The sequence below is a fragment of the Lytechinus pictus genome, unplaced genomic scaffold (genome assembly GCF_037042905.1).
Source record: "Lytechinus pictus isolate F3 Inbred unplaced genomic scaffold, Lp3.0 scaffold_19, whole genome shotgun sequence".
Taxonomy (NCBI): domain Eukaryota; kingdom Metazoa; phylum Echinodermata; class Echinoidea; order Temnopleuroida; family Toxopneustidae; genus Lytechinus; species Lytechinus pictus.
Window position 1 is genome coordinate 10,491,811 of NW_026974140.1, and position 14,610 is coordinate 10,506,420.

A 14,610-nucleotide genomic window follows, 5' to 3' on the forward strand; every position below is an offset into this window, starting at 1 on the left:
CCCTGACCTTTGATCTTTGTCTGAAGGCATCACACTATCACAGCAAATCCCTAAAGCCCAAGTCTGAATAAAACAAAAAGAACTCATTAAAAGATAAGTTGAAAAATTGTTTCAATAATTTATACAAGCTCAAGGGCTTTCAAATTCCAGAAACCAGAAAGAGGGCATAGACATTTGTCAAGTGAGGAAATTGGTTGGCATCATTTATTTTCCATCATGTCAATAGAACAGGGGGGGTATTCTGAAAAGTCTCGTAAGTTTCCACTTAAGTTTCCTCATAAGTTACCCATTTAATGGAGCGCTAATAATGTACCTCCAAATTCGTATTCTGAAAACTCTATTAGCGCTCAATCAACTCCCTTTAGGCCACGCCCCTACTGAGCCGAATTAGCCAATCAAATGCGCTCTTACAACGTAAAATTGTCTCCCAGCGCGTAGTGTCTCTTCACTTTGCTGGCTTGCAGCGCAGCGCCCGGCTGCTGCAGGTGGACTGCACCACGATATTGATACAAAAAAAATTTGCTGAAAAATAATGCTAAAAGCATTTGCATCGGAGATTAACAGGAGGGTCATTATGTTGTTGAAGCTAACTGTTGTCTTTTCCCTTTCTCTCATTTATTGTACCTTTGTGATTTTCTCTTTTTTTTCGAACGCGTTCTGATTTCACATCCACCTATTGTAGCTTTCTTTGTTTTGTTTTTTTTACAATATTTTATTTGCCTCTGTCTCGGGGTCATGATGGGGGGGGGGGTTCTTCTTTAACTTAATTCCTACTTATTTTTAAAATAACATACTTTTCATTTTTATGAGAAATCTTCTTCAACAAAATGCTGATTTGAATAAAATGATTTTAAAAATCAAACTAGCATAATCGTTAAAAAAGCCGAAATTTTATTGAAATTGGATGTACAAATGTTATGATATTTAAGATTTTATAGGTGGGGAAAACGATGGCATCCCTCACTATTTTTTTTCTTTTGTACCAAAGGGGTCAATGCTTATTTTTTCATTGTCGGAAACAAGGTTTGATTCCCCCCTGAACATTGCTGCATCTATTGTTACTTGGCAATCTCATTATTGTCAAAATAATGTGCAAAAATACTTTATGATGCTTATAATAAAAGAAAATATAGAAAAATAATAGTCATATTTCCCCTATAAGTACACAATTTCTGTTTTCTTTTTCCTTCTTTTCTAATTTCTTTATTACCAAATATAGCCCCCATTCCTTATTTTACTTGTATAAATTGTGAATATTTTTTGAACAAATTTAAGCCTGAAACATATTGTTTAAAAGTCCGCCAAGTTTGGACACCCATACCACCTTCTTTCCCTTTATTCCCTTTTTATACCTTTCTCCTTTATTCTCTTGCTTCCTCCTAAATTTGGTCGCAGTATTAAACCGATTTGATGATATTTATACGAAATGAAAGCCACATTTAGCAAGAGAAAATGAGACTTAATGGACCTCTTATCACCATTATCTTTCCCCACTGGAAAGTCCGCTAATTGAGCGCTAAGAGACTTTTCAGAATACCAAAAGTCTCGTAACTACTCAATTAAGTCTTCGCGCGGTCATAACGCGTACTGTTGCAAGTGCGCGCAACGCAACCCTGCCAAATAAGGAAAGGGGCACTTAAGTGACTTTTCAGAATACCAAAATGCTAATTGAGCGCTAATTGGCCGCTAATTGAGCTTTCAGAATACCGCCCCAGACACACACATGAAGAGCAAAGAGGGAGGTATCTACATGAAAATGGCAAGCACGCACCTACATGTACTCTCTTTATAGAGTGTACAGTATAATCTACATGTATAGGATATTACCTGTTATAAGGCGTATACAAATGTTATGTGTTTGTGGTGTGGATGGGAACAGGATATACTACTTTTTTCAACCTCTACCAACTTGGATATCAGCATTTCACAGGTGACCACTCAAGATAATTTTTTTCAGCGATACCGTGACACGTCAACAGGAGAAATCAAGATCGTCCACACAAATACCATAAAAGGATCTTGCAAGATCGCCAAAGATCACTTTTGAAGGATGAATGGTTCAAAGATCACAACATTTAGAGGGCACCTCTGCGAAGTAATCTGGTGAAATCAAGTTGTCACGAACCGGTACCCCACAATCAAGGCCTTTTTCGATCTACTCCATGAACACTATTCACTGTGGCAAAAACCAAACCTGGAGATCAAGGTGCCATAGTTGTAAATATCAAACCAGACAAAAGGGAACTCTCAAATACAATGTAATAATAAGGACTGCTACTGACACTCCCTGAGTGATGGGTGGACCTCAAGGCAAGCTATGCACTTTGTTTACAAATGATAAAAACTATGCCAGTTCTTTATATACGTACAAATTATCTTTCACTATTTGTGGTAAATATTCTAAAGAACCTTCAACCAAGAAGAAAATATCACAAAACTCACTAATATGAAAATCCCGCTGTGTTTTCCGAACACCTCTTGCTTTATATGCCGCCCGCTGTACAAGGGATCCTAAAGCTACGCACTTGATTTATCATCGCTGATGTGGTTTACGGTACACCATGTGAAGTGTTGTAGAAACAGTGGATAGGAGAAGAGAAGAAATGGATAGGCGAGAAAGTGGAGATTTGAGAGTAGAGTATTCTTTCTTGAAAGTAGTCCTGAAAAGGACTGTAAACCAGGAAAGATGATGAGTTGAGAACAGCTTGAGTAGTAGAGCTAGTGAGGAGATGCTGGCTTGAGTCGGCGAGTAGAGATGATGAGTAGTAGAGAGACTCGACGTTTCGGGCAGGTTGACTGTCCGTCTTCTTGCATTTATCATGCAAAGAAATAGTATTTCCTGTGCATCAATTTCTAAAATATGTTCATTAATTATTATATAGGAAAATATGAAATCAAAGTGAAACTGAATATACAGCAACTCCAAAATTCCAAAGAGTTGCTGGTTTTTCTCTGCATTTAGTGATTTGTTGCAGCCTCTGAAGAATAAATTGGATAGGAATCATTTGTCACTTTGCAGTCACAGTAGGTCAATACACAGAGCACGCATCTTGCCATTGAAGATGCATGCGCGATGAGTAGTCAGTAGCTTTCGGACCAACGTAGCTTCAGGACCCCTTACCATATCCCAAGACCATCCCCAGAATGGAACCTTCTCGGTGAGGATGCCAAAAACTCCAAAGACATATATATTAGAAAGTATGGAAAGTATGGAAAGTATGGATATCAACACCCTTTTCTAAAAAAAAAGCACAATCAAAATAAACCCAAATGTACGCAACAACCAGATGGTGGTGATTGTACGTCAGATACAGATACAGATTGTTTAATACATGGCATGCAGTCCCAGAGAGAATTGTGCAAAGGAGCCGTCGGAAGATTCTGTCTTCCCCAAAATGGAACTCAGAAGACATACGAGTATTCCAACTAATATTAGAAAGTATGAATATCAACATCCTTTTCTCAAAAAAAGCACAATCAAAATGAACTGCGATTAGCGCTTGACCCCTAAACCCAAATGTACGCAACAACCAGATAGTGGTGATTGTACGTCAGATACAGATTGTGTGATACATGGCATGCAGTCCCAACAACCAATTACCGGTAAGGCCTATTATTATTATAATAATTATTATTATTATAATAATAATTATTAAGTTTTAAATTTTATTAATAGTTTAATAATAATTTTTATCTATAAATTGTTCTTCAAAAACGACATTTTGTAACGTCGCTTATTGAAGCTACGTCATAACGAAGCGTTAGTTTCAAGGGTCAAGCCTATTTTATATGTGGTGTTTACGAATGGATCAAGGGATCTACAATAGATCGGTATGGTAAGAAACCTCAAATTTTTCATATTTATACTAACAGTTTTTTTGTACCTTCATACGCATAAGGCGTATGAATGGGTAGAGATCAATAAAATCCAACAAATTTACGTGATTTCTAGGGAAATCCATGATCCATGTTTATATACCTGATTAGGCAAGTATAGGATCTACATGTAAGGTTACAAGGCTCCGTGATGTAAAAGTACACTGTACAGTGCGTCCCAAAAAAAACTATACACTTTTGAAATGGCTGCCAAATAAAAAAATGTACCACTTTGGGGGAAAAGACTTATATATATGGAAAGCCTATAAAGTCAACTTTCAAATGACACCAAAAAGTTGGAAAACTTTTCATGCTTGAGCGAGCACTGCCCACTGAAACAAAGGGTATGAAAATTAGGGTGGGCTGGAATTAGCCTTCCAATTTCTTTCAGTTTTTTTTGTTTGGTACTTGCAAAGTTGATGGTTATTTGGTGAATTAAAGATCAGTTGTGATCAGTTTGTTGTTTGTGAAAATTTAATGCGTTATTAAATTGAAATTTAATGCATGAGTGATCATGAATTGGGTGCAGCATTTTGTCTTATCATGTGGATCTCAACAATGTGTTCACGACAGTCAGGAGAAGAGGGGGTAATATGACTTAGGTAGGTGAAGTACGTTGATGGGATAAAGGTCAACAGAACATTTAGCAACCCCTCTCTCAATCTCACCCCCCCCCCCTTCTCTCCTCCTGAGAGACTAAGCTCAGCTAAAGTAGGATGGGCAGGAATTAGCCTTACAGTTTTTTGAGTGGTTAGTCCTTTGGAACTTGTTAAGCTAAATTAATGAGTGAGATAAGTTTTGGTTTCTTAGGCAAATCTCATGAGTTACTAAATTGAAATGTAATGCATGAGTGAACAGGAATTGTAATTTTATTGTAGCATATTCATCTTGTGAACCTCAAAAGTGTGTTCGTGAGAGTCAGAGTAATGTGATGGTGCCTGTTACAAGCAAGAGGGCGAGATATGCTAAGACTTGGTTAAAAGGGCATTCCTCTTCTTTTTTTTCCTTTTACAAATTAAAAGTCATATGTACCCTCCCCTCTCCACCTCCATTTCCCAGCCCCCCCCCCCCCCTCTCTCTGTCTCACTTCCTGCATCATTTGTAGCCTATTCAAAACTTAACTGCCAAGTGACCGGTGGCTGATGGTCAGTTTTTTTTTTTCAATGACTACCAAGAAATTTAATGATTATGATGATTAATGAAATAATTAATTGAAAAAAACTGAATGTTTGATTGATCACATTGCACATTGAATAAGTTGATTTACTGATAAATTGTTGATTAAATGATTGATAGGAAAAAGTTGATGTCCCAATTCAGAATTAATCATTAAATCAACATTCTGCTCTGGACTTCACGCGTACATGACAATAGCCATCAGTCTCTCAACAGGAGGGAGGGCGGGAGAGAGGGAGGGGGCGGGGGCTGAATGTTCTGTTGACCCTTATTCCATCAACCTACTTCTCTCACTTAAGTCCTATCTCACCCCCTATTCTCCCGACGCCCATGAACACATTGCTGAGATCCACATGATAAATTTGAAATGCTGCCCAAAAAGAGATCCAAATGATAAAGTTTAAATGCTCCCCAAAAAGTGTACCTTGTGTTCACTCATGCATTGAAGTTCAATTTAATAATTTATAAAATTTGCTTAAGCAACCAAAACTGGTCATGGTTGATCATTAATTTATCACATCGCCCTTAACTTTGCAAGTTCGAAAGGATTTGCCTCTCAAAAACTTACATAAATTGGAAGGCTAATTCCAGCCCACCCTAATTTTCATACCCTTTGTTTCAGTGGGCAGTGCTCGCTCAAGCATGAATAGTTTTCCAACTTTTTGGTGTCATTTGAAAGTTGACTTTATTGGCTTTTCATATATGTAAGTCTTTTTCCCCAAAGTGCTACATTTTTTATTTGGCAGCCATTTCAAAAGTGTATAGTTTTTTTTGGGACGCACTGTATATGTAAAAATATTTTAAAATATCATCACGGAGTCCTCAAGGCAACAACCTTTGCCAAAAATGTTTATTTTTACATGTTTCTCATTGAAAATGTTGAATTGAGTGCAATAATGAACAAAATCTGCATTAGTACAGAAGATGTTGATCATCGTGGTAGTATAGAATTGGTAAGGGAAATAATCTGTTGTCTCACGACGTGGCAAACTGAAATTGCGATGTTCGACTGCACCTGCTAGTTTTCGTCAGGCAATGAGGTGGACAATCGCTGTGTGCGCCTCGGTTGCTCCGACCAATCATAGCGCGGCGGTTCCGGCACCGACGGCACGCAGCTTACGGTATAAAAGGCGCATGCAGTGATTGTTGTTGTGTATTTATATTCAGGCTTATAAATTTATTAGGCTGATTTTGTAGTTGTATGTCGCATGTATAGACCTAAGTAATAGGGAGGGAAAAAAAGAAAAGCATTTATATCTGGAGATTCTATCAGGAATTTCATGAAGATACCATTTTCTTTCTTCTTCTGTTCTATATTTTTTACTCGGGTTTTTAGATATGGAGTAAGGAGTGCTTTTATAAATACTTTCGAAAAACACATTACTAAAACCAATTAACTAACATCCATGAAAGGAAAACACAAGCACGAGTACTTACTGTTAAATCTAACAAACAATGCTTATTAAACAAAATACTAAAAAGATTTAAATACTCCACAACGCCTTTCCTCAGTGAATCTATATCTCATACACAGTGCAATTAATAGCAAAATCAAATGACGAGAGCTGTACAAGGGAGGGTGAAATCCCTCTTGCTTAGCCTGGCGGAAATCATCGGATATCGATGGATAGCGCCACCGCCACACTAAAACTCAAACAACCTGTCCACCTCAATGCCTGCAAAGACTGGCAGGTGCAGTCAAAACGACATAATTTCAGTTTGCCACATCGTGAGACAACAGATTATTTCCTTTACCGATTAAAATCTGCATTGTCCCTGGTTTTATCCCATAGTTCAAAATTTTATTATTTTACATACCGGTACATATATTCAAAGCTGTAGAACATGAGTTCTTATTCTTAGCAAAAATGCTAAAGGACTACTAAATTCTAATTTCATTGTTCTAAAAGAAATCATTCAAATAAACTTGCAACTTTTTCCCAATAAGTCACAGCTTGGCAAATCAATGCTTTAAACAGTCACAAAGCTCCAAACATGGCTTAAATAAAAAAGGAGGTTTAAACAAACAAAAAGAAATGTATTGTGTAGTTTTCTTTAACACATGATTTTCAGTCCTTGGCTTGAAAATCGAGAATGTTTCTCTTTGGAGAATGTGAATCTCCGAGTCATGTAATTCATCCAAAGAAACTGATCCTTATTTCATGTTTGAATAAGAACACTAATATTAGCTGTACCAAGGTGATCCTCAACTTGGACCAAACCAGTCAATAGGATTAGGAGTTAAATACTATACCCTTAGGGACAGTGATTTTCCGCGATCGCGGAAAACGACGGAATTCACGGAAAGGGCCTTTTGAAACGGAAAGTGGCATTTCAAACGGAAAATCACGGAAAACATATTTTCCCTCAAAATACACAGAATAGCAACAGAAATTACTCCAAAATCACAACAAAATGAGAATATTAAATGGCCACAAAACCCCAGAAAACACGATCTCACTTCGCTACTATCATGACAATTCACACATCGTGACTGCACTCGACATCAGCACACTCGATTGTACCTATACCTGTACCTACTCCGCACCCAGCCGGCCGGGTTGGGCTTCACATGCACACATATCGTTCAACTACACGGTCGTGTGTTGCTGCCCTCTACGTACATTTGAAGATGTAACAGCACGATATCGAGGTACGTCTTCAAATCCAAGATGGCGGATTGGCAAAAACCGTTGACTGATGATAACGATGTCCAAAAAACCCAAAAATTATCGATGAAATATCATTTCACCGTGAAATAATGCTAATAATGTGAAAGGTGAGGATGTATGCATGCTAAATGGGTTTGTAAAAATATTTTATGCACCCGCATAGATCCGATTAGAACGGATTCTATTGTGTTGTTGGTACAGTAGCAGATACAAATTTTGACCAGTGCGAGTGTACGTGTTGTGATTTTGCTATTCAATGTGTAAACGGAATTGTCACTTTTCCGTGTGTACAAAGCATAGACAAATAAATACGTATAGACGGAAAGGTAGCACCCGCGGAAAAGCCTCATTTAAATAACATTTGCATATAACGTACAGATACTCCATAGAAGCTCCATGGTGATAAGCGTATTTTTTACCACTTTCGGCCACACCCCCTGGGAGACATTTGAACCGAATCCTAAGCCCCCATTTGCATATTTTTTCTTTGCGTACTCGCAAGATACTGTGATTTGATTGGACCTTACCTTATGAATAATGTATTTTTCTATTGAAATTCGTACGTCATAATTTGACCCCATCGTCACTTCCGCTTAATTAAGGGCTGAAAGATGACGTCACCCGCTCGGAAGAACATTATTTCCTTGAAAGATTTTTGGTGAGTACTGTCAGATTAACGCTGAATTTTAATTCATTTACAAAAATAAATCAAAAGATCTTATGTTACATGAGATCTTGAGAAGTCTGGGAACAACATGAATTAATTTGTGTTTATAAAAAGTGAACAATTAGGAAGCAAACGACTTGCGAAATCTCAAAACTATTTCCATCGTCGTGAGCTAAAAATGTAGGCTAGATTACATGTAAATCTCCATCTGCTACCATTTGAGACCTCGTATTAATTATTACGCCACACTTTCGGGCGAGAGTTTCTCTGAAATTTCGACGCCTACCGAGATCTCGGCAGGCATGGAAAGAACTAACCCGCGGGGCTCTGGCCCCCTGGGTTAGGAAAGATCTAGATTTATAGGCTCGATGTTGTCTGGGATCTATCGCGCATCCATATTGACTTTATAGAAAGACATTCACTCCATTAACCCGTTCCCTTCTTTGAATTCACATATCAATAGGAGTTAGGACCGGAGCCTAGTCCTTGATCATTTTGTATAAAGATGTTTCATTTCCCAAAGGCAAAGAAAAAGTCCAAATTTATTTCTAGTTCTTTCATGTTTTCTTTTATTTTTCTAAACTTGAAAGTTAATAATAGGCCTAGGCCTACAGTTATTGGCTAAACTTAAGCTAAAAGGAAACTTTTCTACCTCTTATCCTATCTGTTCTCTAGCTTAGGTCTATACCTAGAGTCCTACAACAAAGCGACCTCCTGTATAATCTATATAGGCCTAGGCCTGGTATTATTTCAGTCACTGAGTCAGGGTCTAAGTTAAGGATTTATTTATTGGAGGTTAGCTTTTGTTTGGCCTAACGTGTAGATTTTCCATCGGAGCATTTGTCGTCGGAGCAAATGTCATGAAACCATTTTAAAAACCCTGGGTCAAGACAGCTTTAGTTTAGATCTAACACTTGTATGATTCAATAACATTGAAATTTCGCAGAATGGTAGGTTTAACAACAAGGCAAACGCCAAGCGTTGTCTCGCCTGCATATTGCAGTCCTGAAGAGACTGCATGTCAAAACTATGCTATATGACATCTGAGGCTGTCAGCAGTTTAGGGGGTGAATTGTGGTATTGACAGTTTACATATGCATTAATGGTATAGGCCTACTTTATCCCTAGAAAATCAGATAACGCTAAGAATGCTGTTAATACTATGAAGCTATAATTATTTCCATGCAAGTAAGGAAATGAATGTTAGTGAAAAAGAATGTAATTAATAATAATGTGAGTAAAATTTTAGAATTAAATTAATTATTAAGGTGTTAAGGCAAACTTATTGTTTGAAAAAATGAAGGAAAGATTGTGCATGAAAGATAAATATAAAAACTTAATGTGTGTGATTTTTAGCCATCTTGCCTTCATTTTAGCAGTAGGGTTTTCTAAATTGATCTGTGTGCATATGATAAGTAAATGATGCAAGAGTGAAGTACTACAAGATAAAATAAGCAAGAGGGTATGAGTAGGAAGTTTAAAAGAGTGCAGTTTTTTTATAAGCACATTTTGATTAAAGGCTATGATAGATGTGAGGGCAAAATGTCCTGTACCTTCAAGAGATGGACCTCTGTTACAAGTTTGGCGATCCCACCTCGAAGCTATAGAAAGTTATTGTGTGTACAACACAGCACAGTGCCAGTCATGGAAAGTTCATTGACCTTTGACCTTAATCAAATTCAACTCACATTCGAACTTGACCTGCACCTTCAAAAGATGGACCCCTTGTATGAATTTGGCAATCCTACCTCGAAGATATAGAAAGTTATTGTGTGTACAGCACAGCACAGTGCCAGTTATGGAAAGTTCATTGACCTTTGACCCTTGACCTTATTCAAATTTGACTCATATTCGAACTTGACCATTGCCGTCAGGAGATGGACCTCTGTTATGAATTTGGCGATCTCACTTCGAAGCTTTAGAAAGTTATTGTGTGTACAACACAGCACAGTGCCAGTCATGGAAAGTTCATTGACCTTTGACCCTTGACCTTATTCAAATTCGACTCATATTCGAACTTGACCTGTGCCTTCAGGAGATGGACCTCTGTTATGAATTTGGCGATCTCACTTCAAAGCTTTAGAAAGTTATTGTGTGTACAACACAGCACAGTGCCAGTCATGGAAAGTTCATTGACCTTTGACCTTATTCAAATTCGACTCATATTCGAACTTGACCTGTGCCTTCAGGAGATGGACCTCTGGTATGAATTTGGTGATCCTACCTTGAAGCTATAGAAAGTTATTGGGTGTACAACATAGCACAGTGCCAGTCATGGAAAGTTCATTGACCTTTGACCTTTGACCTTAATCAAATTCGACTCATATTCAAACTTGACCTGTGCCTTCAAGAGATGGACCTCTGGTATGAATTTGGTGATCCTACCTCGAAGCTATAGAAAGTTATTGGGTGTACAACATAGCACAGTGCCAGTCATGGAAAGTTCATTGACCTTTGACCTTTGACCTTAATCAAATTCGACTCATATTCAAACTTGACCTGTGCCTTCAAGAGATGGACCTCTGGTATGAATTTGGTGATCCTACCTCGAAGCTATAGAAAGTTATTGGGTGTACAACACAATTGTTGCCGACGACGACGACGACGCCGGAAATAGTGATACCTATGTCTCGCTCCGCTACGCAGGCGAGACAAAAATGAAATTTAAATCTACTTTTGATGCAGATCTAGATCTACTTACATTTAGTTCCAGATCTATGTACGTCAGAGTCTATGATTAGATCTAGATATATACGCTATAGTCCAAGTGTTATGTGTTTTTTTTTTTTTTTTACAACAGCTTGTATTGCTGACATTTCTGTCTGTGTGTATTGTTCTATTCAACAGACAGAACAGTCATGATGCTGCTTCACATCCTCTTTTAGAGACTCAGGATTACAAGACCAAATTAAGCTGCAGGACCCTCCTGATTCAAAAAGGTAAAAAAAAACACAATAATCATTATCAAACTGAATGACTTCATGTATTTACAGACCAAATGACTGTATCCAAGAATGAGTCCAGATGTCAATGATTTCATTATCCTAAAAGGGTTATATTAAAATCCATTTCAAATTTCAATACCCATGTTCAATAATTTACAAGATAATATTTTAGTAATTTTAGCCATGCCTTATTTCGGTGCAAATCAAAATCTACATCTCTGCAAAGAATACATACTGACTATCTAAACATGAATATGGTATCAAATTATTTGGGAGAATATACTTTTTCTAGTGGTATATAATTATTATGTGTTCATGACATATTTTTATCTTAAATTGTGGTTTTGTGAGGTGTCCTTTTTTTTTTTTTGGGGGGGGGGCTCACACAGTAGACCAAGATCTAAGTTGTATTGACTAAATGAAAATAAAATCAGCTCAGAGACTAGGCTGGAGTCGTATTGACAGGCTCCATTTTAATTTTCACCTGTCATATTTTCAGGGGACAATTAATATCACCTACCAGTAGATCTAGCTTGTCAAAATTAAATAAGAAAATCAGAATATACTAGGCTAAGCAAGTGGAAAATCATATGTAATCAATTTATTTGCTTCCTACCCACTCATGAATTCTTCAATCCACACCAGATTTGTAAAGGTGACTCATTCGGCTTGTGGTTTCATTTCATTTCATTTCATTTATTTTATTTCAACACGGTAAACGAACTTCAGCCAATGGCTGTTCTTCTGAACGTCCTTTTATATACCGGTATATATATATTTTTTTTGTATGATGGCTTGATTGAATTGCTAACATTTCTGTCGTTTTTTTTGTGTTTTTTTTTTCAACAGACATGGAACATGACTCTGCTTCACATCCTCTGTTTTAGAGACTCAAGAAATACAAGCCAAAATTAAGGGTTTGCTTTTTAATTCCAATAATAATTTTCTGGAGGAAGAATAAGGGAATAATGCATTGACAATATGCCAAACATCCTATATTAAACTGAATTACTGCATGTATTTACAATAGAGTGTTGTAACCGCCCCCCCCCCCTCACACTACTGACCAAACAAAACCCATAAACAATTTAAGAGGGATAGGGTTATTTTAGGGGTAATTATACTTGCTGATTGCAGCAGTAGTTTTTACAATTATGGATGTAGATAATCATAATATTTATAATAATAATACTTAGAATAATAAATTTATTACAATGACATAACAGGAATGATAAAGAAAAATTCAGCAATATAATATGAACATGAAAATGTGTAACAATTTTGGCAATGAAGAATTTTTAACAAAAATAATGATCAATGAATTCGGAGGGTGGGGGGGGGCATGTGACATTGCATCTGTGTTTGTGAGGACAGTAGGCTCTTTCACACCATTTCATCTTAAGCAGATGGGAACGAGCTCTGATCAAAATTTGATCTCTAAACTCAAGAGGAAAACAATTGTTACCTGATTTATGTATTTGGAATAAAATGAATTGAAATAATAATTTTGTCATTGTCACTGAATTAACAAGTCTTCTATGATTCTTTTTAGCTGAGAGTTTAGGTGAATCAAGTCATTTGAGGAGAGACTGGAAATACCAGTAGAATTAATGGACGAGCAATAGTGAACAAGCAGCATAAAGTTAAGAGTAATGAGACCTACATTTTGCAGCCATGGATCAAGGTTGGAGGGGGTGGTAGTTGCAGGTTTTCTCTGTAAAAATCACCCACATTAAAAAAACATACAACATAACAAATAATATATAAAGATATAAAAAATAAAAAATGAATAAATTTGAAAATAAAATAGAAAACAATCCTTTTGAGAACCAGGACTTTAAGGGGGAGGGCAAAAGACCCCCCCCCCCCTTAAAGAATTTTTGATCCATGGCTGTTATGTAGATGTGATAGAGAATTTCTAAAAATATATTTTTTTTAATGAGAAAGATACATGGGTGATTTCAAGTTTGCTGTTGAACTTTTGGTGTGGCGTCTTACAAGTTTTACATCATCATCACAGCACCAAAATTACAATCAAATTGATTCATAGATTCATCTCACTTGATGTTGAGCTATTAATGTGATTTGGATTATTTTTGTAAACTCACATTAGGTTTTGGAGGAAGGAAGAACTAAATTGTGCTACCAACGCCAAAGTTGGAATCACCCAGTGTATTTTCTTTTTTTTAATGAATTGCAAGAAGAGATGAGAGGTGGAAAATATAAGAGAAAGAGTTGTGTGTGATTGAATAATGAGAGTGCGATATGGCAAAGAGAGAGCTGAAGAGAGATTAAAAGAATAGATAATGTGTTATAATAATAATGTGAAGGGGCATAGGGTGCACAAGAGAGTGGACAGAGCCAATTTACAATTTACCCACAGGGAGAAACCATAAAGGGCCATTTTATTCTTTATTTATTTTGAGAGGAGGCGGGGATAAATGAGGGAGAAACAATTTTGTAAAGAGTGGGGAAGAGGAATAAGATGAATAGAGATGACTTTTAAAGACAAAGATTAGGCCAATCAGAGTGTGTGTGGGGGGGGGGGGCAAAGCCGACCAGTGCGCCCCCCCCCCCCCCCCTTTGACAGGCTCAATTAAAAATTGTAATGTAAAATTCCGTTAAAACAGAAGTGTGTCCCCCTTTTGAAAATGAAGACCCCCCTTTTTTTTTGCTTGTCAAATTTTTCCTTGGGAAAATGTGCCCCCCCCCCTTTGGAAAAAATCCTAGATCCGCCCTGCCTGAAATTGATGAGGTTTGGTAATGACATGTCACTTATCTGTGCTCTTAAAAAGAGTGAACACAAAGAAATTAGATTACCCCCCCCCCCAGAATTAAATGATCATTATCAATAATTGGAAAGGCCTAGTGTAAAAAACACACTATTGATTACAGAAAATTAATAGGTTCTAATTAAATCCAATCCTATTTTCTAAAGAAATTTTGGATTCAGAATTTGTTTTTACTATATCATTACTAACGATTACACTGCGATGTGAAACATGCCTCTAGTGATTCTGATCTGGAGACCAGCAGAGAAAGGTCGTATTTAAAAAAAAATGAAAGAAACTAATTACAAAACCAGTAAGTGAAACGTTCAAACTGAAATACATTATTATTATTTATATTGGCTTATTGTTATTGTGAAATAAACTATTTCGTAAATATCTTCCCCTTTCATTTACACCGATGTTAAAGAGAAGATAAAAAAATCGGCCGATTCACCCCCCCCCCCCCATGTCTGGGTTAAACAAGATTAAGAAAAGTGTCAGGC